The sequence below is a fragment of the Triturus cristatus genome, chromosome 3_1 (genome assembly GCF_964204655.1).
Source record: "Triturus cristatus chromosome 3_1, aTriCri1.1, whole genome shotgun sequence".
In the NCBI taxonomy this organism is placed as follows: domain Eukaryota; kingdom Metazoa; phylum Chordata; class Amphibia; order Caudata; family Salamandridae; genus Triturus; species Triturus cristatus.
In genome coordinates, this window is record NC_140583.1 from 299,466,104 (window position 1) to 299,487,360 (window position 21,257).

At 43.7% G+C, this 21,257-nt stretch overlaps 1 protein-coding gene across 7 annotated transcripts in view; it reads left to right on the top strand.

Annotated features, from left to right (window-relative positions):
• Positions 1-10,732: 10,732 nt before the first annotated feature.
• PKM (pyruvate kinase M1/2) overlaps positions 10,733-21,257 on the top strand; it is a 106,068-nt gene continuing 95,543 nt past the window's right edge. For 3 of the 7 annotated variants that reach the window (XR_014978796.1, XM_085643951.1, XM_085643950.1), the window contains exon 1: positions 11,074-11,111. The gene's annotated coding sequence lies outside the window, so the exon portion shown is untranslated. Of the gene's footprint in view, positions 10,944-11,073; positions 11,277-13,308; positions 13,571-21,257 lie in introns of those variants that run through there. The other 4 variants (XM_085643952.1, XM_085643954.1, XM_085643953.1 and 1 more) reach the window with 4 other exon arrangements.

Consider the following 21,257-nt stretch of genomic DNA (forward strand, 5'->3'; position numbering starts at 1 on the left):
CATTCTTTGATTTCTCAGTCACCACTGAAATCGTACTTTGTTGTGCACTACATCTTTCTAACTCTTTCATACACTTTTCCGATTCCTCCACCACTTTCGCTAAATCTATTGCCAATTTCAAAGACGGATTCTTTGCTGCCCACAGCCTCTCCTGTATCTTCCTATTGTTGCACTGCACTATGAGTTGATCACGTATCAACTCATCGCTCATTGCCCCAAAATTACACTTAACAGATAGTTCCCTGAGGCGCGCCACAAAATCATCAATCGATTCTTCTGTGCGCTGTTTATGGGTATAAAACTTATATCTGTTCATTACAAGGTTCTCTTCTTTTCCAAATCTCACTTCCAGTCTTGTTATGGCCTCCTTATACTCATTAGGAATAGGTTGCCCACTTGCTTGCAAAGCTTGAGGAAGGTACTGAAATTCCCGTTGGCCCTCTTTGCCTAAGGCACTCAGTAACAATGCTTTCTTCCGTTTAGCAGCAAATTCCTGACCATCCAAAGCGTCTAAGTAGTTTTCAAACATGCGTATCCAATCTTCCCATGAGATTGATGGTGCACCTGGTTCACTAAGAAACTGAGGTGGTAAGGTCACATTGACTTGTTGATTAGATTGCTGTGACATGCCGTCGTCAGTTCAACCAATTAAACCGTTCCTGAAACAAATGAAATGAAGATATTTGTTTTTCCAACTCTTGTCAAGGACGTGTCCCAAAGCCTAGACTTCCTTTCCTATGTCACGCTCCAACTTTATAATACACATATATTTATATGTATATGAGTGTAACTCTTCGATCACACTACACTCATAGAATTCTGCTTGCAAAACGGCTTGTAAATAGTAAGTTGATAGTTGACTTCTTTTTTTTTCCTTTTTTTTTTATTTCTTCCCTAATGTGAAACACGCTTGTTCACCTCTCCCTATATGCGCAACGTTGCACTCGATTTCTTGTAATCCGCGAGCTTCTACTTCACTCGCTTAACCGTTGTGCTCAACAATGATCTTATCCTGTTCCAAGATGGCCGCCCGTGTGCGTGAGATTACGCCGTTGCGCAACCACACAGGATCGGGATGCGGCCGACAAACAAACACCAAGTCCTGCTGCTAGGCAACGCTCGATACAAGAGCGTGCTCGCGCCTTGACGTCCAATTACGCTGCCTTCTAGTCACGCATCCTGGACCAATAGACGCTGAGGCTCGCTGCCTAGCTACGCTTGATGCAATGGCGTACTCGCGCCGTGACGTTCAACTACACTGCTGCTGCCTGGTTACGCTTTCGCTCGTGACCTATATTCAGATTTAGCAGACTCACAGTTCGTCGAGTGACGTCAGGGCTCTTCGTCAATGTCGCCAATCACCCTCTTTCTCTTTCCAAAAGTCGGCTTCACCGCATCACTTCCTCACGCTATCATCGCCGCACTGCACGTCGTGAATTCTTTTGGAGGGTGTCGCTTGTTATCCATCCGCTCCCATAAACTCCATTAAGCTCGCTCTCTCGTCCGGTCAGCCTCTCAGATCGTCGCCAAATTGATGTAGACCAATTGTAGAAACAATACAGGAGCCTCTTCTGTGTTAAGCAGGATATTTATTCTCGGAGCATGGATAAAGCGTACACCACACCAGCTGACCGGACACCAACTGCCACAGCTAGAATCCCCTCTGCAGTTACACGCTAGCACTTAGAACCCCCCAAGCGTTCCAAGGACAGAACAGGGAAAGGACACAAAGGAAGGGCTTATACATCATACGAAGTAGGGTAAGTACAATGAAAGATAATAAATATTTACAACAGAGTTCACTTGGTTCGCTGTGGCAGTGAGATCACCATTAGAGAGACGTAATCCCACCCCCCCCCCTACCTCCGCATGAGCTAGTTCTGAGCTCTCCAACGGAGTTGGGGCCGGAGGAAACTATAATGAATGGTCACGATGTTGGTGCACTGCACCCTTACACGACCTTTGGGTCGCTAGAAGCCCTTCCGTGAAGTAGCGAGATGGCACACAAACTACCGCTCCGCCCAAGACAGGACAAGGTCCACGGAACGCTCGCAGCTCTGCACCGGCCGTTGGAAGGAATTTCCGACGCGTTGTGTTGTGGCTCTGGCGTCTAAGTAGCGGACGCGCTTGTGACGTCCGTTGTCACGTACGGCGTGTTGCGCTCCTAGGGATTCTGGGGGTTGTAGTCTGAGGGGCGGGTGTTCGACCGTACGGTAGCTAGCGCGCTCGCGTTCGGTCCATGACAGTAATCAGACACTGAGTCTCTCCACAGAACCTCTTTCCTTCAATGAGGGAAATAATATGTGCAGAGTCTCTCTAAGAATACTACTAACTATCGGTCTCATAGGTGGATCAGTGTTGCTTTTATGAACCTTAGGTAGACCATACATAGCCAGGGTCCTAGGTTCCAAATTATTGAGAAACTTAAACTCATCCTCACATATCCAGTTGTTATTCTTTGCCTCTGTGAGGAGGGTCAAACACTCCCTAGATATATTGGACTGACCATTGGCGTTAGTACGCACTTGATGTTCACTAAAATCAAGCATCTCATACATCCTTCTCTCATAATCACAGGTGTTAAATACTACAACACCAACTCCCTTATCAGCAGGTTTTATTGTCAGATTCCTGACCTCCTTCAGGGAATTAAGGGCCTGCCTTTCTTCTCTATTTATATTATGAGTATTGGATCTACCTGTTTTACTTAAGATGTTCAGAATGCCACTTTCAACTGCTCTCTCAAATGCCTCTATGTTCTCCCCAACCATGGCAAGAGTTGGAGTAAAGGATGACTTGGGTCTCAAACCCGACACATTGACACGCTCCCTGGTATCACGGTTTTCGAAAAATCTTCTAAGTCTAACTTTCCGAAAGAAGGAGCGCAAATCTTTTTCTAACTGAAACTTATCCACACCAGCTGAGGGCACAAAACTAAAACCCCTACTAAGAATACTAATTTCTGTGTCACTTAGTGGTCTGTCTGACAGGTTAATTACTGGTGCCCTGTCTGTTGCCAGTAACGTTGGTTCCTTGTGCGCATATACTCCTGTTGTTGAGGGGGACCCCTGTTCGATTGACCCCTCCCCGAATTCCCGTTGTATCATTGGGTTCTCTTTGGGCGCGAGTCTAAAAAAGACCCATGATCTCTTGTATTAACCCTACTAGCGGATTATTCTCTCTGCACACTATCATCTTCACTGCTTGACCCTGACGTCTCTGAAAAGGTAATCTGCTTTTTCCCCCCTCTATTATAAATCTGTCTATTCACAGGTCTCTCCCAGATGGTTTCAAATAATCCTCTTTTAAGAAAGGGTAGATTTTCTCCTGGGAAAATCTTTCTACATCTTTCCTCAACTTATTAGTTTTTTTGTTCAGCAGATATTCTCTGTATCCATCCACATCCCTATTGATATCATCCAACTTTTTCTTAGCTTCCTCAAGAGCAGGGCTGTTCTTAAGTTCACGCTCTAATTTGTCTATAGCTTCCTTCTCCATCACAATGAGTTCATGGGCTGTCTCAATAATCAGGAGCATCCAATCTCGGCTGCATCTATTAGAAATCATAGCCCATGTCTCCAGAAATTTCCTATTCTCAATAAAAAGACCAGGCTCATTCCGCACCTGTAAGCCAATATTGATAGTGCCCGATTTAACATACTCGATTAAAAAATCTGCATGGGCCTCTGTACGGATACGTTTCTTTTTGAGGTTTAACAATTTACCCCAGTTTTCACCTTTCCCAGATACTACCATTATTTTATTTCCATTTTTGGTATTAATGATCCTATTGAGTTGGTCCTCACTAAAGCCAAATGTTCTAAATTGATCCATGGGGGGCACAAAGCTCAGACCCAGTACTATAATACATATTTTACACAATTTTACAACATAATTTTACACTATATATATATATATACTGTTGGGTGCAAGGAAGTCTAGACACACTAGTACTGCTATCAATCCTAACATCACCCATTGGAGCAATGGAACCTATCTAGAATTCTGATGAGACATTTCGGGTGAACTATCTTGGTCGCCTGACCCTGGTGACGGTTACTTTAGAAAAAATCTAAGTCTACTCCTCCTGATCTAGCCAAATGTTTATGTTTTAGCTGTATTGGCCTGATGAAGTCTGCTGTAACTGACACAGCTATAGACGAAACAGGTGTTGGCTTATGGGCATCTGTAAAGACAATGGAATAAAAGACTTCTGAAACCGCGACCTCAGCTTTGAAGAGTCTGTGTGCTTGGAGCAATTGTCGGATTGTCGTGGAAATTGGTCCATATTGAGGGGGATGGTTGGCTTCCTCTCCTCCTGAAGCAACAGTTGAACAATTTTGTGAATAAAACATTTTATGCTGTATACTTTTTTCCTAATAAGTGGTAGAGTGCGCCAAATATACCTAGCCATTTCTTGCTTGTTCATAACCGATTGCACTTTCACAAACCCTCCAGACACCTACGATCAGCTACACTTGCACTCGCACCACCCCGCATCCTCAAAACCAGAATGGGAGGTCAAACATTCTCCTACATTGCACAGGCGGCCTGGAACGACCTCCAACAACACATCAAGGCCTCCTCATCACTTATTGAGTTCCGTAAGAAGCTGAAGACCTGGCTGTTCGAATAATTTTGCAGGTTCTGACGCCCAACATCCTTCGTCTTACACCTACATGCCTGCTCCATGGCCTGAATACCCTCACAGGTGATTAGTTGCGCCAAACAAATCTACATAACAAGCATACCTGGATGGATTAAACTGTCTTCTAATAGAATTCCTTCCTGGAACATTCTTCAGGATTGAATTATCTTTTTTAGATTTCATTGAGGGGAAGAATGTGTTGTATTTATCATTGTTTTCTCACGGACCTCTAGTCTTCCTTCTACCCCTTCCCTTTCCCTTATTTTTTAAGTCTGGCGTTTATCAAGACATTTGATTTTTTTTTAAATACATGTATAATATACTTATTTAAAGGGGCTTTCAGCAAGTTGTCTTCATCCATTGGTCTATTGGTGTGTCATTCCCATTTTGCTTCCGCCCACAACAGCCTACAGCATTGGGCAGGGGGCCAGCTCACTTCACCCACTGGGTAACTTCACTTTGAGTGACTGCATTTTGCTCTTTTTTATAAGGTGCACATCTGCACACAAGGTAGTAGTTCGCTTCAGTGCCAGTGGTTTGGTTTCTACTTTATTGCTCTTGTGATGCCTTTGCGTTCAGAGGCTGATATGAAAGCAGGACGCTTTCTACCAGCTCTTCTACATGGATCACAAGGCACATACCAGCTTTATCAGTATCTACCTCCTGCTAATAGTGTTGTAAATTCCTTTCGGGTGGACTTTATTTTTTTCTTATCTGGCTGTTTCTGTTTCTCAGAATATCTAATTCCATATGAAACTTTACAATGGAGTTGTCATTTTTACGTCTCGTCTAGGCATCGCTTGCGCTGTCTCTTCGAGACATGCAGTACTCAGTATATGGGCTTTATGCTCCACCCATTTCCAGCTCATGTTTTCACTGTCTTTTGGAAATGCTTTTTTTCCATTGGCTAATTTGTTAGGTAGTCCCTCCTTAGTCCTGCCTTTTCTCTAGTTGTCACCTCCAATAAGGACTGCCTCTGTTACCTTAGTATGTTTCCTTTATAATTTGCAAGCACTATTTTGTTAATTTATTTTTGGTAGCTGCTGTTGCAGGTACGATATCTAGGTTCTTCCCAGACCGTATTTCCTTGATAGCTGGTGTTGCAAGCACGATAGGTACAGACTTCCCCGATGGCATTTTCTGTTAGCTGGTGTTGCAGGCGTAATATCTACATTGTTACGATATCTTCCCCGATGGCATTTTGCAGACACAACAGCTATGGACTGCATATCCCCGACCTTAATGCCATAAATATATTTTTCTTGTTCTTTTTTTGTTGTGTGTACAGCTACGACTTTCCAGACTATTTACGCTGAATTGTAATCCCTACAGGGGTGTAATTGCACTGTGATAAGCGCACGATATCTTACAATGTTTAAATAACTTACATTGCATAATGGCTCTTTAATGTTGTCACTGTTGACCCAAATGTAACTTTCTGTTTTACAGAAACAGTAGTCTACTATGCCGTATTTACTGGATCTATCTATTTAGTGTTGCAGGCAGGACAGCTATAAACTTAATAAACTACATATCACCGACCACAATGGAATTATTATTTTGTTTACATACTTTTATTCTTCCCTGAATTTAATGCATTTTATTGTGCCGCTACGGGCTTACCAGACTGTCTGCGGTGAATTTTCATTAGTCCTTGGATGTAATTGCACTGAGATACACATAGGTGGATTAACTGCACTTTCACACGCATTTATGCTTTATTACTCACAATAAATGTAATTTTGTGTCTGCAGTTAATTTGCATCACCAACCACTTTCCCCAACAGTAATGTATTTATCTTATTTTTTAGAATATTTGTGGAGACTTCTCACCCGGCCTGGGTTTAACTGCACCATCATAACGCACAGTATCTAGGATTTATATTTCAAGTGCTGTTTGTGAGCTTGGTAAGGAAGTAGCGCGTTCTTGCTACCTCAGATGGTATATATTTTATTATATGCCGTACACTGGAGCAACGCTGGTTTTAAAATGGAATAATATAATGCTAGATGGTCCTTCTGGATGGCAAAAGTGGGAAACAGCAGACAGATGCCATTATTTGTTTCTAGTGGGAACACTTTCTCACAAGCAATCCGTTTGGCAGTCTGGCCGGAAGGCCTTTGGTCACTATCTGCATCACCATCTTTTGTTAATTTGGGATCAGCAGACCCAACCTAAACATTGCTTGCTTTTCACCATATGCTGTCCCACTTAACACGTCCCTCACAGATCCCAGACACTGGTCTACATTCTTTGTGTGCTTCCTCGACTGCATTTTAAATACATTTACTTTATTCTTCATGGTGACTTCTGATGCAACTTGGGGTCTTACTTCAACTTCACATACTTTGATGCTTCCCCGAATATAATACAGATGGGGCCGATTCACAGAACTAACTTAAGACAAAACACTAAACTTACTACTTTTGGTATTCACAGAAGTTAGGATTTTGTCTTAAGTTTGTCTTAAGACAAACTTAAGACAGACTTAAGACAGACTTAAGACAAAATCCTAACTTAAGTCTGTCTTAAGTGTGTCTTAAGTCTGTCTTAAGTTTGTCTTAAGTCTGTCTTAAGCGTGTCTTAAGTCTGTCTTAAGCCTGTCTTAAGCCTGTCTTAAGTCTGTCTTAAGTTTGTCTTAAGACAAACTTAAGACAAAATCCTAACTTCTGTGAATACTAAAAGTAGTAAGTTTAGGACTTTGTCTTAAGTTAGTTCTGTGAATCGGGCCTGTTGTGTCCAGCTACAGACTTCCCTGACTGTCTAAAGTAAATTTTTTATCAGCCACAGGGTTTAATTGCACTGGGATAGGCGGCACACTACATAACATTGTTTATATAAGTTACAGTACGTTCTAGCTTTTTAATGTTTTCCCTATTGGAGCACCATCTTAACACGCTTTTATACTTCCCTTAATATAATGCATTTTATTAACAGTTCTGGGTTTATGCACTATTTAAGCTAATGTTTTGTGTATTTTAAAGGCACATTACCTACTTTTATTAGGGGCAGTTTGAGTTTGTGGGTACGTTTTCACAAGCAAAACATTTATCTTTTTTACAATGGGATAAACAAAATTATCATTAATTGTAAAATATATTTGCCCTATTGGAGAGCTCCCTTAAAATGTAGTTGTGGTATTAAAGCCAAAACAGCAACAACATTCACCAACACTAATATTATTTATTACATTTTCGGGCTGAATACGGTATCTTCTCAACCGGCCTGGTGTTTAACAGCACCATCATAACTCTGAGATCCAATAAATTGGAGGATATAAGCTCTTCAATTTCTATGCCAGCTAAAATAGCAGTGCACTCTCACTTCCCCAGTTGTAAGGGAATATCTTTGGTGTGTGTGAACAGTTTTGGTTTTACCATAATGGCATTTTTATTTCATTTTTGTCTCTCTTTTGCATATGAAGCAACGGACTTCCCCACTGCATTTACACGACCATATTTTGTTGCAGGCATCACGGGCTGCATTTCCTGACCGCATTTCCACAACCATAAAAGCATTTTTAAAAAATTGTTTTAAAATCCCACACATATACCTTATTAGAACACATTAGTTTACATTTATTTTCACATATAAAATATTCCCCTAACTAATCAATGATACTATCTCGCCAACATACTTTTGTTACCTATCTACGTTGCCATGCTTTAGCAATCTACATCAAACACACCCAACTAGTTTCACAAACAACTACAATACAAGGTACTTTTCACAACTAGCTGACCTACTTTACACATCTTTCCAAATCACCAGACGTCTCCATCCAGTCTGCACATTACAAACATCTCCATTCTGTCTCCGCATTTAAAAAAAAAAAAACAAGGATACATTCTTCTTAATTAATTACATTCAGTTCACTTTCTTGCTTAATCTACCTATACATCCTCCTGTCATCTCTCACTTCAATTTAGCCACTCATACTTTCTTTATCTACGCTATCTATTAATCACATAATCCTTTTCCACTAGACAACCTCCCACATAATTTCACTACACAAATACAATACACAACTAACAAATACAAAACACACTTAATTCCACTACACAACACACACATACACTACACTAAAAAACAAAACACATATGTATAAAAAATTACCATTTATAACGCCAACAACTCTATCTAAAAAATAAAAGACCTATTGCATTGCAAATGCTTGTTTTTAGTGTGTACACAATGAAGTGCATTTTAACTGCACCCCTGTGTTATTCTGGTATGCATTTTAATTGAGGGCAAGTTATATTTTGCAAACCAATTTAGTCCATATTTGCTGTTTGTGTGGTTCTCTAGAGTGCTTTCAGTGTTCCTGTATGCCCTCCTTATATAGACTTTTAACTATTATTTTTATTAATTTTAACTCTGCCACTTATGCCATTTTATTTATCTACCCTAGCAAATCAATATGTCTGCCCATCTCCCTTTGCAACTCGGCCTGTCTGTCCATCTACCTTTGCAACACCATCTATTTATCTGACTGCCTGTGCATCTCTCTGTCTGTCATGTGCAACGCTTCTGTCTATGCAAGCCTCTCTCTGTTTGTGCAAGTATCTGTCTGTCTGTGCAAGCCTGTCTGCCTGTGGAAACCTCTATGACTGTCTGTCTTTCTGTGCAAGCCTCTGTTGGTCTGATAAGTCTCTCTTTCTGTCTGCTTGTGCAAGCCTCTTGGTCTGCTTATTCTGTGCAAGCATCAGTTTATCTGTCTATGCAAGCCTCTTTGTCAGTCTGTAACAAAGTTTCACAAAAATATTGCAAAAAAGCATTCACAAAGGCAAGAGGCTGTTAGCCAATGGCAAACCAATCGGGTTTTAGGTCTGGGGTTAGCTAGGACCTTTTGATTTTTCTATAGATATGCGTATAACACAGTTACTTATAGGAGTTTTCGGACAGACTTCGTCCATTAGTCTGTTGTTATATCATTCACTGTTGTTTGTCAGCTACTAAAGTATGTATCATCGGACAATGGTTGATTTCACTATGACTTACAGTATACTGCCGTTTCTCAAGCAAGCATACAAAAAAGTGATGGAAGGAATGCTTGAATTAATTGCAGCCACTGGTAATTGTGCGGGGCTGCATGCCAGTTCATCATTATTCTGCACAACAAGCCACTTCAGTTTGGGGACAACCATATGCAAACTAGTCTTGAACCTGCTTCATTGAGAACAGCCCTGGCCAAACTGCCAGGTCCTCTCTGAAACGGAACACAAGCAACCCAGGGCCAGTTTCGCCCTGATTAGGCTAATCAGAAAGGTATAGCTTTCACAAGGAGCACATCCACACACAAAGAAGTCATCTTCTGCTTCAGGAACTTCTACAGTAAAGTGTTCTTTTTTTAAACCCCCCTAAAAAATTTGGGCTGCAGCTGATTACTTTTTTTATATATTGGTGGCCTGGCTGCGTCCCCAACAATAAGTTTTTTTTTTTTTACAAATTATGACAAAACAATACAAAAACTGGTAAAGCCAAGTGGGTGGCGGTTAATGCCAGATCTATTGGCTTTGCCAATGCTTGCTCTCTGTGGTTTGCTCCTTAGAATGTTAGAGCAACGAAGTTCTAGAGTTGACAGTTGAACGACATTATAGTGTTGTTGCTGATGGGCGCTCGTCAGACTGCTCTCTACAAAAGAATGTTGGTATTATTACAATCGTCTCTCCCGTTTTTTTTATTTTGGAAACCTGGTCATCCTATCTGAACTGTGTGCCCCCAAACTGCCAGCACACAATAACGCCAATAATTCATAGACGCTATTAACAAATGGCCGTCGGTACTCACTACTCACTGATATATCGGTGCCCTGGTTTCGACTTGTGGATGAAAGCCTATTATGGTAGACGAGAAAGACAGCATACAAATATGGCCACCACCTTCAGATATACGAATTAAAATTGTTCGGGTGAACCACTGCTAATCGTCTTGTTCCTCTTTATCCAGCCATACGTTTGTGACTATCGTTCAGCCGTACTTCAGGTGACATCGTAAAGAGATGCTCTAAGAGCCATAGTCCGCAATGCAGACCGGCGCATGCGTGAGTCCTGCAATGTCACACCGCGCCCATGCGCAAAAACAGCTCGAGAGAGGACCGCAAGCCTTAACGGGCTGAGGCTGCATGAATCTGTCGTGGGCCTCTGATGCCTGCCTCCTGATTGGATAATGTATTAGCGTCATGTTAAATTACTGATCCATCCGCTAGGAAATGTAGTTCACCGTGTGGGGGTGCGGAGAGGGGCTCTTTTCGTCTGACGCGTGCAGCCACGCCTTCCATAGGGGACGGAAGAGGTAAGGCAATTCAAGGAGTGCGGGCCTTCAGGCGCTTCTGGGCGGGTCCTTGAAGAGCGGGTACTAAAGTGGCGGAGGGATTCAAAGTGCTGCGCCAATAGTTCACCTTGGGGAGGAAAAGCGAGAAGCGGACAGACGAGCTGACAGAGAGCGCAGAGTAGGAAGCAGGTGAGCATGTGGGAGGTGCTGCAGAAAAGCCAATGGTTACCTCCTGGAGCGAGTATATTAATAATTCTATTGATTCTAGGCGTGAGACTGTTGATTGAGGCTGAGGGTTGCAAATGGTAAACCGGGTCATCCCTCCAAACTTAAATAAAGGCTCGGGATAGAGAGGTACTAGGTGTGGCTGGTCTGTGGACCGGGATATTTTATGGGGCTTCGGGAGGAACTGGTCGCGGGGCAGTATATCAAAAGGTTGGATAACGCCTGGGAGAAAATCCATAGGGAAGGGAAATCGCTCCTAATACAATGTGAGGGCAAATACAGCTTTGGTAGAATGGCGGTAGAGGAGCAGGTTCACTCGTCTTGCGGGCGGGGGTGGCGGATAAGGAGCAGGTTCACTCGTTTTGCCGGGGGGGGGGGGGGGCAGCAGCGAAGAGTTACTTTGTGTTTTAGGTGGGGTACGAGAGTGCCTACCCATTCGAGAAATCAAGGTTGTGGATGGTCACCCCTCTTACGAATAATGGAGGCAGTGGTACTGACTCACCCTTCAGAAAACTGGGTCTATCCGATGTTAACCCGTTAGTGGTTCCAATCCAGGGGGCGTGCTGATTAATCGTAAGTGTAACGAACGAGGGCAAGGTGAGCCATCCTACGTAGGAGAGTGCAATTGAACTCCCCCCTCTTTAAGGAGAGTAGAACGGGACCTGCCCAATTCCAAAGACTAGAGGGAGGATGCCACTCTAAGGAGGCGGGAGGAAGGATGGGTGAAGCTCATCCTGTGGATGAAGGAAATGTGCTGATGTTCCGAAGGAGCGAGGGGTTTTGGGGGGTTAGGCCTGATCCATACAAGGATAATTGAATGCGTTGAACCCACTTACAAATAATGTTTGTGTACTGCTGACACATCGTAACAAGGTGAGTGGTGGTATTGTAAAAAAAATGATAACATGCTGACCTACTGTGAACAGAACTGGCACTGACTCAACCTCTCTGCTTTGAGCGGGATTGCATTATCCCCATTGAGGCGAAGAGATGGGATGATTTGAGAAAATTGGGTCAGATAGTGGTGGTGGCTCCATGTCTAATCTTGATGGGATGATTGATTCTATAGATTTGAGACACAGAAAGGTGGTGACTTCTCCCCCCTCTACGCAGTGGTGGAAGAGGGGTGTTCAAGGTGGTCACTTCCCCTCTATGCAAAGGTGAAAGGGGTTATTTTGAGGATTTAACAACGTGAAAGGTGGTAACTTCTTCCTCTTCCCGCAGAGGTGGAACGGGATATCCTACAGAGTGGACCACGGGAAAGGTGATGAGTACCCCTCCAACCCTCTATGCAGGGGTGGAAGGGGTTTTTCTACAGAATTGAGAACTGGAAAGGTGGTCACTTCCCCTCTATGCAAAGGTGAAAGGGGTTATTTTGAGGATTTTACAACGGAAAAGGTGTTAACTTCTTCCTCTTTACGCAGAGGTAGAATGGGATATTCTACAGAGTGGACCACGGGAAAGGTGGTGATTACTTCCCCTCTATGCAGGGGTGGAAGGGGCTATTCTACAGAATTGAGAATGGGAAAGGTGTTCACTTTCTCTCTGCGCAGAGGTGGAAGGGATATTCTGCAGAATTAACGGGAGAGGTGGTGACTTCTTCCCCTTTACGCAGAGTTGGAAGGGGGTATTCTGCATAGCTGACAACGGAAAAGATGGAGACTTCTTCCTCTTTACGCAGAGGTGGAAGGAGGTTTGTGTGACCTATCCTGAAGTAGTAAGAACGGGGCGTGAAGTATGGGTGATAAACCTAAGAATCAGATGAGTCATTGCTGCTCTAGCTTGTCTAAGATAAACTGCTAGTGTGGATATATCAGAGCCATTCTAATGGAGTAGTAAGTGCTAGCCACTCCGCCCTCATGTGTAGGAGGCTGGGTTGGGTGCTGGGTGACCACTGCCTCTACTAAGGGAAAATGGAGGGGAACACAGACCCATGAACAGCAGCTGGCGGCCGACTGAACAATCCCACGTGTAATATGGTGTCCAGCCTTCATGTTAAGATTTTTTTTTTAACCAACCTGAACACATTTTGGCGTCCACTGCAATTTTTCACTCAACTGTTCTGTCATTCTTTTTCTCCTCTATGGAATGATGTGTACGTTGCTGAGTGCGGTTACTTGTGTGGGGGCAAGAACTATTACTCGCAGGAACCTGTGCGTGCAGAGAATGGCCAGAATTATCCTAAGTCAGGCCTTCATGGGGCTTTGAGAGGTCTGTACTTTCCTTTGATGTCGGGGTAGGGTTATGGTTATTTCATGACTCCTCACTTTGCCTGTTGAGCCTCAGACTGCAGGAGGGCAGATGGAAGTCTCCTAGGTGTAGTGTGGGTTTGTGCTCTGAGTTAAATACTAAGACTTAGTCAACGAACTGTGAGGTCGGTGTGCCAGCTGAAGTGCTCAGTCGTTCGGACACATGGATGAGCAGTAAGTGGTCCAGCTTGTATCTTTGGCTCGTGAATGAGCTCTCAAATCTGGCTTTCATAGGTCCCTGAATGAATGGTCTGAGATGTGGCCTGTGACACGCGCCTCCGAATGGGCTGCCTGGAGCTTGTTGTTTCACGGGCCAGTTTGTCTGGTGCAGGTTGGGTTCTGTGTATACGAGCCTTTTGGCAGTGTGATGTCTGGTAAAATGTTTTTCCTAATGCGCCCAAACCTGTCCACGCTTCTCTTGGTCAATAAATTACATGTGCGGGCTTGGCTTGTTGGTTAGCAGAGATGTCACACCTATTCTTATGGGCTCCTAACTACTTTGATAAGCCAGCCCTTATACGAACGCGCATCGGCATCAAAAAGCCGGGGACTTAATGCTGCATAAAAAGTGCACGTTACTAAAAGTGAGCAATCGCCCTCGCTAAGCTGAGTCATGGTCTTCGGCAGGAGTGGGGGATTGAAAGTGCGCGATTTCTGTTACTGTCCTGGAAAGATGCATGACGTTTGGACTGTGTTCGAATCGCGCAAGATATGTTGTAACGTCTGCCTTTTTTTTTTTTAAGGTTTGTGATATATAAATTACGAGTGCATCTGGTGGGGGTATCTGTTTATGTTCCTTGGTCGGTTATCGGAGAGTAGTAGCTCCCAGCCTTCTGCTGAGTCCCTGGATGTCGGGCTTTTGCACTACAATACCTATTAATGCCTACTGCCAGTATGTATGATTGCGTAATACATGTTAGTGCTGCATATACACCAATCATGTTGGCTTTTTACTGCCATCTGTACAGTTACCAACTGCAAGCCCGGTACACTACTTGTACAGATATAGAAGCCTTCTTTCCGGGACCACATCCTCATTCATGTGTCACGATGCCGCCCTGGGCTGTCTTTGAGCTCCCCTAGATAGTCTAATATAGAAATGGGCAACGTTAGCGCGCCTCAGTGCTGTCTTTGCAGAACGACCTCCAAGCTCTCCTGTGACCTTCAAAACCCTTTACCAGTGAACCTCATTAATGCCTGCCCTTCGCGCATGGTTGAATGCCGATACGTGCCGTGCACGGCGAACAATAGTCACCCACCCCTCCTTCAAATAATGCGATGTGACGTGTTAACGGAACGGGTGCCAGGCTTCGGATCTGTTATTTCTGTGATGCGCCATTGCTCGGGTTCTGAGGAGAGGCCGTGTGCAGTGACCTTCACACTGATGCTCTGCCCGGACCTTGCCTTTACACTGGGCTGGTCCCTGCTCTGAAACGTTGCCCACTGCTCTGCGTTTTCTTTTATCTTACTGATTTGTTGTGTTTTGCCTTTCTTCCCCATCTGGCATATTCTGTCACCCGAGCACTCCCGCCGGTCTCCTGTTGCACGTGCCTTGGTGACTCAGCCCTCCTGTACGAGAGCAGCTGCACGTACGGAGCTTTATGCGGGCCTGCAGAGGAGGAGCCCAGGGATGCGGGGGGGGGGGGGGGTTAGTGGTCTCAGGCTCACGCCACTGGGGGCTGCCCTCTGTTGCCGCCTGTCTGTGGGCGGGGTAGCCCGAGGAGGAGCAGCAGTCGTGACTCAGGGTCGATCCTACCTTATCCCGACAGAATATCGCACCTACTCATGAATTTCAAAGGGGCTATGGGATGCTGGTTATTAGAAATGCCTTTCCGGCATTCGAGGGGAGCGTAAATGTGCAGTGAGACCGATCTGACACCATTCCTTTTTTGAATAAAAAGATGTGTAGGTTTGTCACTGTGGCGGCTGGAGATAAAATATATGTTCATATTACCAGTAAACACACGAAAGGTGATGGGAGGAATGATTGCATCTTTCTTTTGCACTCCATGCCACCTCAGCTTGGACCCAGCCATATGCAAACCAGTCTTGATCCTGCTTCCATTGAGACAGTCCAGCACAATCTGCCGGGCCAGATCCTCCCTGAACCGGAATACAAGCAACCAAAGACTGATTTCGCCCTAATTGGGACTTGTCAGTTGGGTGTAGCTTGGTTCCAGTAGCGCAGTGACAACCGGGCCCTCATCTGGTGTGCAAAAGAACAATGGGTTGGAATGCTACCCTGAGTCAATGCCAATTGCGATCCTTCTCACATGGCCTTCTATGTGCTTGAATGTACTACCGGTACAGTATTTATCCTTGAATCACGTCGACTGCCGCAATCATTGGTGGGTAGACCTAGAGACAGTCACTGTTTTTGCCTTGGAAGTCCTTTTGCTTGAGATCTGCATTACTGCCTTCATGCAGTCTTCAGTTCATGCAAAACTGTTTTGGGCTAATGGCGTGTGGATTGTATGTTCTCTGAACAGTACCATTGTTTTCTACTTGGCCACCGTATGAATTCCAGTTTATGAACCTCTTATTGATGACAATTTAGTATGTGGTTTGAACCTTAAGAGCACTGTATAGCTGGTTTACAGCATCTGCACATAATTTAATCTGTTCTAGTATGTACGGTGTCTGGTGCCAAAAGATGCTTGGCGCTGAATTTAAATCTCCTTTTTATTTTTTTTAATGATGCAGACCCTACTGTATCTTAGTGTGACCACGGGACAGTTGCTTTTCAATTCAGTTATCATTTTGTTTACTTGTGCCGTTTATTTCTTAACTCATGAAACTAGTTAACTAATGCCCATCCTTAGCTCAAATAGCTGCTGTTGCCTAGTAATATAAAACTCTTCAGATGTAGAAGATATGAATTTGAGAGCTCTTATTAAAAAAATTTGTGACGGTTTAGGTGTCTTATTTCTTTGGCCTAAAATATTTCCTTTGGACGACTCTTGTGCCAGGAAAGTGCAACTAATGCCGTAAATTGTCTCCATTCATGACATGCTTACCTGATAACACGCTGGAAGGAAAAGATAATGTAAGATTACATTGATTGCAGGGTCATCCTATTTGCCCAGTTTAGAACAAATCTAATAAATTGTGGTCCTTTAATGAGCATTAAGACTATGGCACAATGTGTACGCCCCTTAAAAGCACTCAGTTAAGCACATTTAGGTACTTGCAGTAGATTGCTAATATACCGTGGCTGTATTCATTTGTGGCACCTGAAAATTACTGGCTTGCAGATAAAACGGTGTAGTGAAGTTTAAAATTATTTCCTTAACCTGGCTGTGTTCGCAAATGAGGAATTTATTATTCTGACAATTTTTGAAATATTTAACCTGAATGTAGAGTAAGCATTTTGTTAATATTGAACTCCGTTATGTATTTGTTAGCTAGAAAGTTACCGCCATCGCAAGTCTCAAATTTAGAGATCTTTAGCAGTCCTCCAGTGATGCAAAGGTGACAGCTCCAACTTGTACATTACACCATTCCAAAGTTAATGTATGGCATGTTACTTGCAAAGAAATCTCATTTAGAGTTGAAGCCTGAAAATGAGACTCACAATATCCCCCCCTCCCCCCTCATTTCTCTTCTACAAATTCATGTGCAATGGCAAACAAGCATTTGCACATCCAATAGGTGTCGCCTATGCTCAAGCTATTGGCTTTGTCTGTCATATGGCCATGTTGTACAGCAATGAAGATTGTTCTTAATAAGAAGTACCACACAAGTAAGTATTTGTACTTCTACTATTCAGTCATTTACCACATGAGTATTTTTCTATAACACCTTTTTATACAAATTTTTGTTGTGATTTTTAGTGTTTGGGATGGGCAAAGGTAAAAGGAGGTAAACCGTGATTTTAGGGATCACAGCGGTAAGGGTGAAAAACTTTTTGGAAAGTGTTTGATTAAAACATCCTCCTAAATTATAAGTCATAACCAAGAAATAAGTAAATATGATACAGTGGGAAACGTTAGTTCACAGAATGGCGACAGTCCTAAATGAAGAGGGTATATTTACAGCTTAATCAGTTGAAGCGAAATCTGGCCCAAATGTATGCTTCAGATAGTGGTCTCGTACAACAAAGTTTCATTATTGCTTGTTGTTTGCATTCAGCTCTTGGAAATACCGGAAGTGTAAGCTTCAACTATTGTGGTTGCTAGTTGTCTTGTAGCCAAAAATATTTTTAAAGTACAACTATCTGAGCACAAGCAGCGCAGAACACAAATCAATCTGTGATCCATGCTTCAGGAAACGCACAAAGTGAGGCCCACAGCACTCGCCAATGAAATGGAAAAGTTAGTGGCTAAGCCAATCAATGGTAAGCAATGAGCGGGCGAAGCACTTCTTTTAAAAAATTTATTTTTTAGGATAAGATTGTCACAAATGACACTGAAAAATGGGAGGCTAACCGCCTTAAGAGGTTGGCGGTGCAGGGCTGCACCGCCAAACCAGTGTAGTCTATGCCATGCAGATACTGGTGTGTATGCACACGGGGGGGCACATGCTGTTCCCTCCCCCGCCCCATGTGCATTACATGTCATGAGGCACAAAGGGCCCTGTAGGTCCCATTTTGTTTACCCACTGTCACACCTTTTATGCAGTCGCACCACCATGAAGTGTGGTAGCGAGTAAACTCGTAATGTGCTTGGGGCCGCAGCGACACCGCCAAGCGCATTGCAGCCTCAGGACTGCAGCGCAACTGTGGATATGGTGGTCCCAGGGCAGCCTGACTGCCTTAGTCATAATAGGGCAGTCGGGAGACTGCCACCGTGAGTCTGGCGGTCTGTGGACTGCCAGGCCCATAATAAGGTCCTAAGAAACTTAATTTGCAAAATTAAGTGAAGGTCCTCTCCAGTTCTGCAAATAGACTACTAGAGCCTTCAACCAATTATGTTTCTTCAATCAAACTAAACACTTTAGCCTCCAAGTGTATTCAATACTGTTCCAGATGTTTCTCCTAACAATCCAAAATGTAGTCCCCAATATCAGCCTATGTAATTATTAAAACTTCAATGAATGTGTTAGCTGAGCATTATGTGCTGACGGATGTCTCTAATACGTTAGTCTACAGTTCGACATCACTTACTGCCGCCAAGCCCCTGGTCCCCAAGAGCGCAGTGCTTGGCTACAGTAACCTAGGTTAGCAGCGCTCCTGAACATTCTGGTTGATGTAAAATAGATCTTCCTCCTCTGGCTTCTTGTTGAAATTACCTTATCTGAACGCAAGTGCTTGTTCTGAAGCTCAGGCGAAGCTCGCTAGACCTGCTCCCTGAATAAACTTAACCTGCACCACCATGTGCACATACTGCTTGCCAGGCCTGCCTGGACTCGTAGACCCGTTCTTTCCACTTTGGAAATGCGCTGTATCAGGAAGCAATTAGGAGTACGGTTCTGCACTTCAGTGTGGTGGGTGTGACTTGTTAGTTTTGTTACTCGGCAGAGGTTGTAGCCACTTTAAGTCATGAACGCGTGCATGCCCTCTAGTAGCTTAAGGTCCGACCATGCACTTTATAAGCTGCTTGTTGGTTGTAACCATGTGCACTGGAATGAAGTGTTTGAGAGGGTTGAGCTTGTGCTACTTGAGAATGCTTGTGATGCTGCTTTTTTTCAGATCCAGAAGTTATTGGTCTTTACCTGTAATTGTTTTGTACCTCCTGGCGTATGACCAGCTGTGTTCAACCCACTAATAGCTAAAGTAGGGTGAAATCATCAACCCTTTACTAACTGGCTTCATTAACCCAAGATTAAAACTAGTTTATGATCAACAGTGTGCTTTAGAAACGCTTTTGGCTGTGCTGCACAGAGGGCAAAGCAGGCCACATGTTGAAATTGGACTACACATAGCATGGAAAAGAATGTGGAAGGCTGGCACGGGGTACTTTTTATTTTATTTTTTTGTATGCCCAAATGCATTAAAAGAAATGTGCAGACTGCTTTTTAAAAAATGGTATTGCATACAAATCAAGAAAAAAAGGTAAACACAACCATTGTTTCATACATTAACAACCGCAGTTTACATAAATAAGGACGACATTACATGACTGTAATCGAGGACAGAGCACTGTGGAAGAACCCAGTGCATAAGGTAACACAACAGACTTCGATTGTTTTTGCCAGAGTGGGATGGTCTATACACCTCATCCAAATACCAGTGGGAGGGAACTGCGTGTACGTCACTCAAGCAAATATTAGACAACCAATGTCCTGCGCACCCTAGAGACACTCCACGGAAAATGATCCACCTGATAATACCAGTCCCAGTGGACATAATTGGAGCTCGTTAATCAACCTTGTAGTGATACTCTATCCTGGTACATTTGATAATAGTTTTGGTCAAATCCCCAAAATTATTTGGGGAGGTTCTGAGGTGGGAGTAAGTGGCTATATAGTTCTGTTTGTGTTTTACAAAAAAGCATGCCATTCGACCATTCTGCAAGGCTAGGGGCCGGCGTGCGTGAGCAACGCATTGCTATTCTACGCTTTGCGATCAACAACCCCAATATCTATCAAGCGATGGATGTCTTTCTTTATCCGTTTTGAGTACCCAATAGGGATCGGGGGGGTGGCTATTGATGTCTGTGATTTCACTCACCTTTTGGAATGTCAAACCTCAATAATTGGCTATATCGGGCATAACCCGGCCACATGTAGGAAATCCGCAGGGTTGGCCCTGTATCGTTAACAATCCGCTGTTTCCCGAAAGCCATAATGCAGGTGTATAGTCTAATACATTTTAAATTTCTAAATAATCGATAACTGCCATTTAGTGAGATAGGCGCGTTGCTTTGCAGCAGTAGCTCAAAGTGTCAGTCAATGGTCACCTCTAAATCACATTGCCGCTCCGGTCGGGGCTTAGTATAGAAATTCTTACGGTAGCTCTGGACAGTACTATAAATACTGGAGACCACCTTACAGGGAGATTCAGACCGCAATAAAAATGAGGGGGTGACCTCTGGAGGCGCCGCCATGTCTTCAAGAAGCTCCTGAAGGGCATGACTCACTCTGTGGAAGTGAAATCCCACTAGTTAATCGTTATCTTGTCTCTCGGCTACAATCCAAGCCCAATCACGCACACTACCAGTAAGAAAAAGGTCCCCAATTTTAGTTATGTTGAGTGCCTCTAGTGCCATGACCACCTCTTTCCCTACTAATGGGCAGCCAATGACACCACTCAAGCGGAGTTAGTGGGGAGTATTATGTAGTGCTCGCCTATCTCTTCAGTAAGTCATGCAACACATTTACCATGGCATTGACCAAATCCAAGATGCCGGTGCGACGGTCCGGGGCTTGAAATGACCTTGAAGGTAGCGGAGAGGGTGCAGCTACTATCTTTTCTATCTGCAAATGAGGAGGATCCAAAAGCTGATGGATCCAGTGATTTGTGCAACTCTATAGTAAAGTTCCAAGTCTGGGGCTCTCAGGGCATAGGGGAGAGTTGGGATTTTCCATTGGACACGCAGTTGCTTACATGCCCAGGCTAACTTCGTCAGTGTTCTGATGGTTTTGGAAAAAGTGTGATGGAAGCACTATTGGTATGTTCTGGAACAAAAATGGAAACCTGGGAAGCACCGCTATTTTCATTAGTGAGATGAGCCCAAGGAGGGACAGCGGGAGGTGGACCCAGGGTTTCATGTCTTCCTTTAACTTGGTGACTGCCCGGCCATAATTCTCTCTACATACAATCTCGGTGATAATGTATTTGAATCGCACAGGATCATTGAACCAGGTAAGAGGAAAGTCTAATTTGATAGGTGTCGAGACGGAGGTCAGTGGAAATACTGTACATTTAGTCCAATTAACTTTTAGGCCTTAATGCCCAAAAGCGCACCACCTCTCAATACTG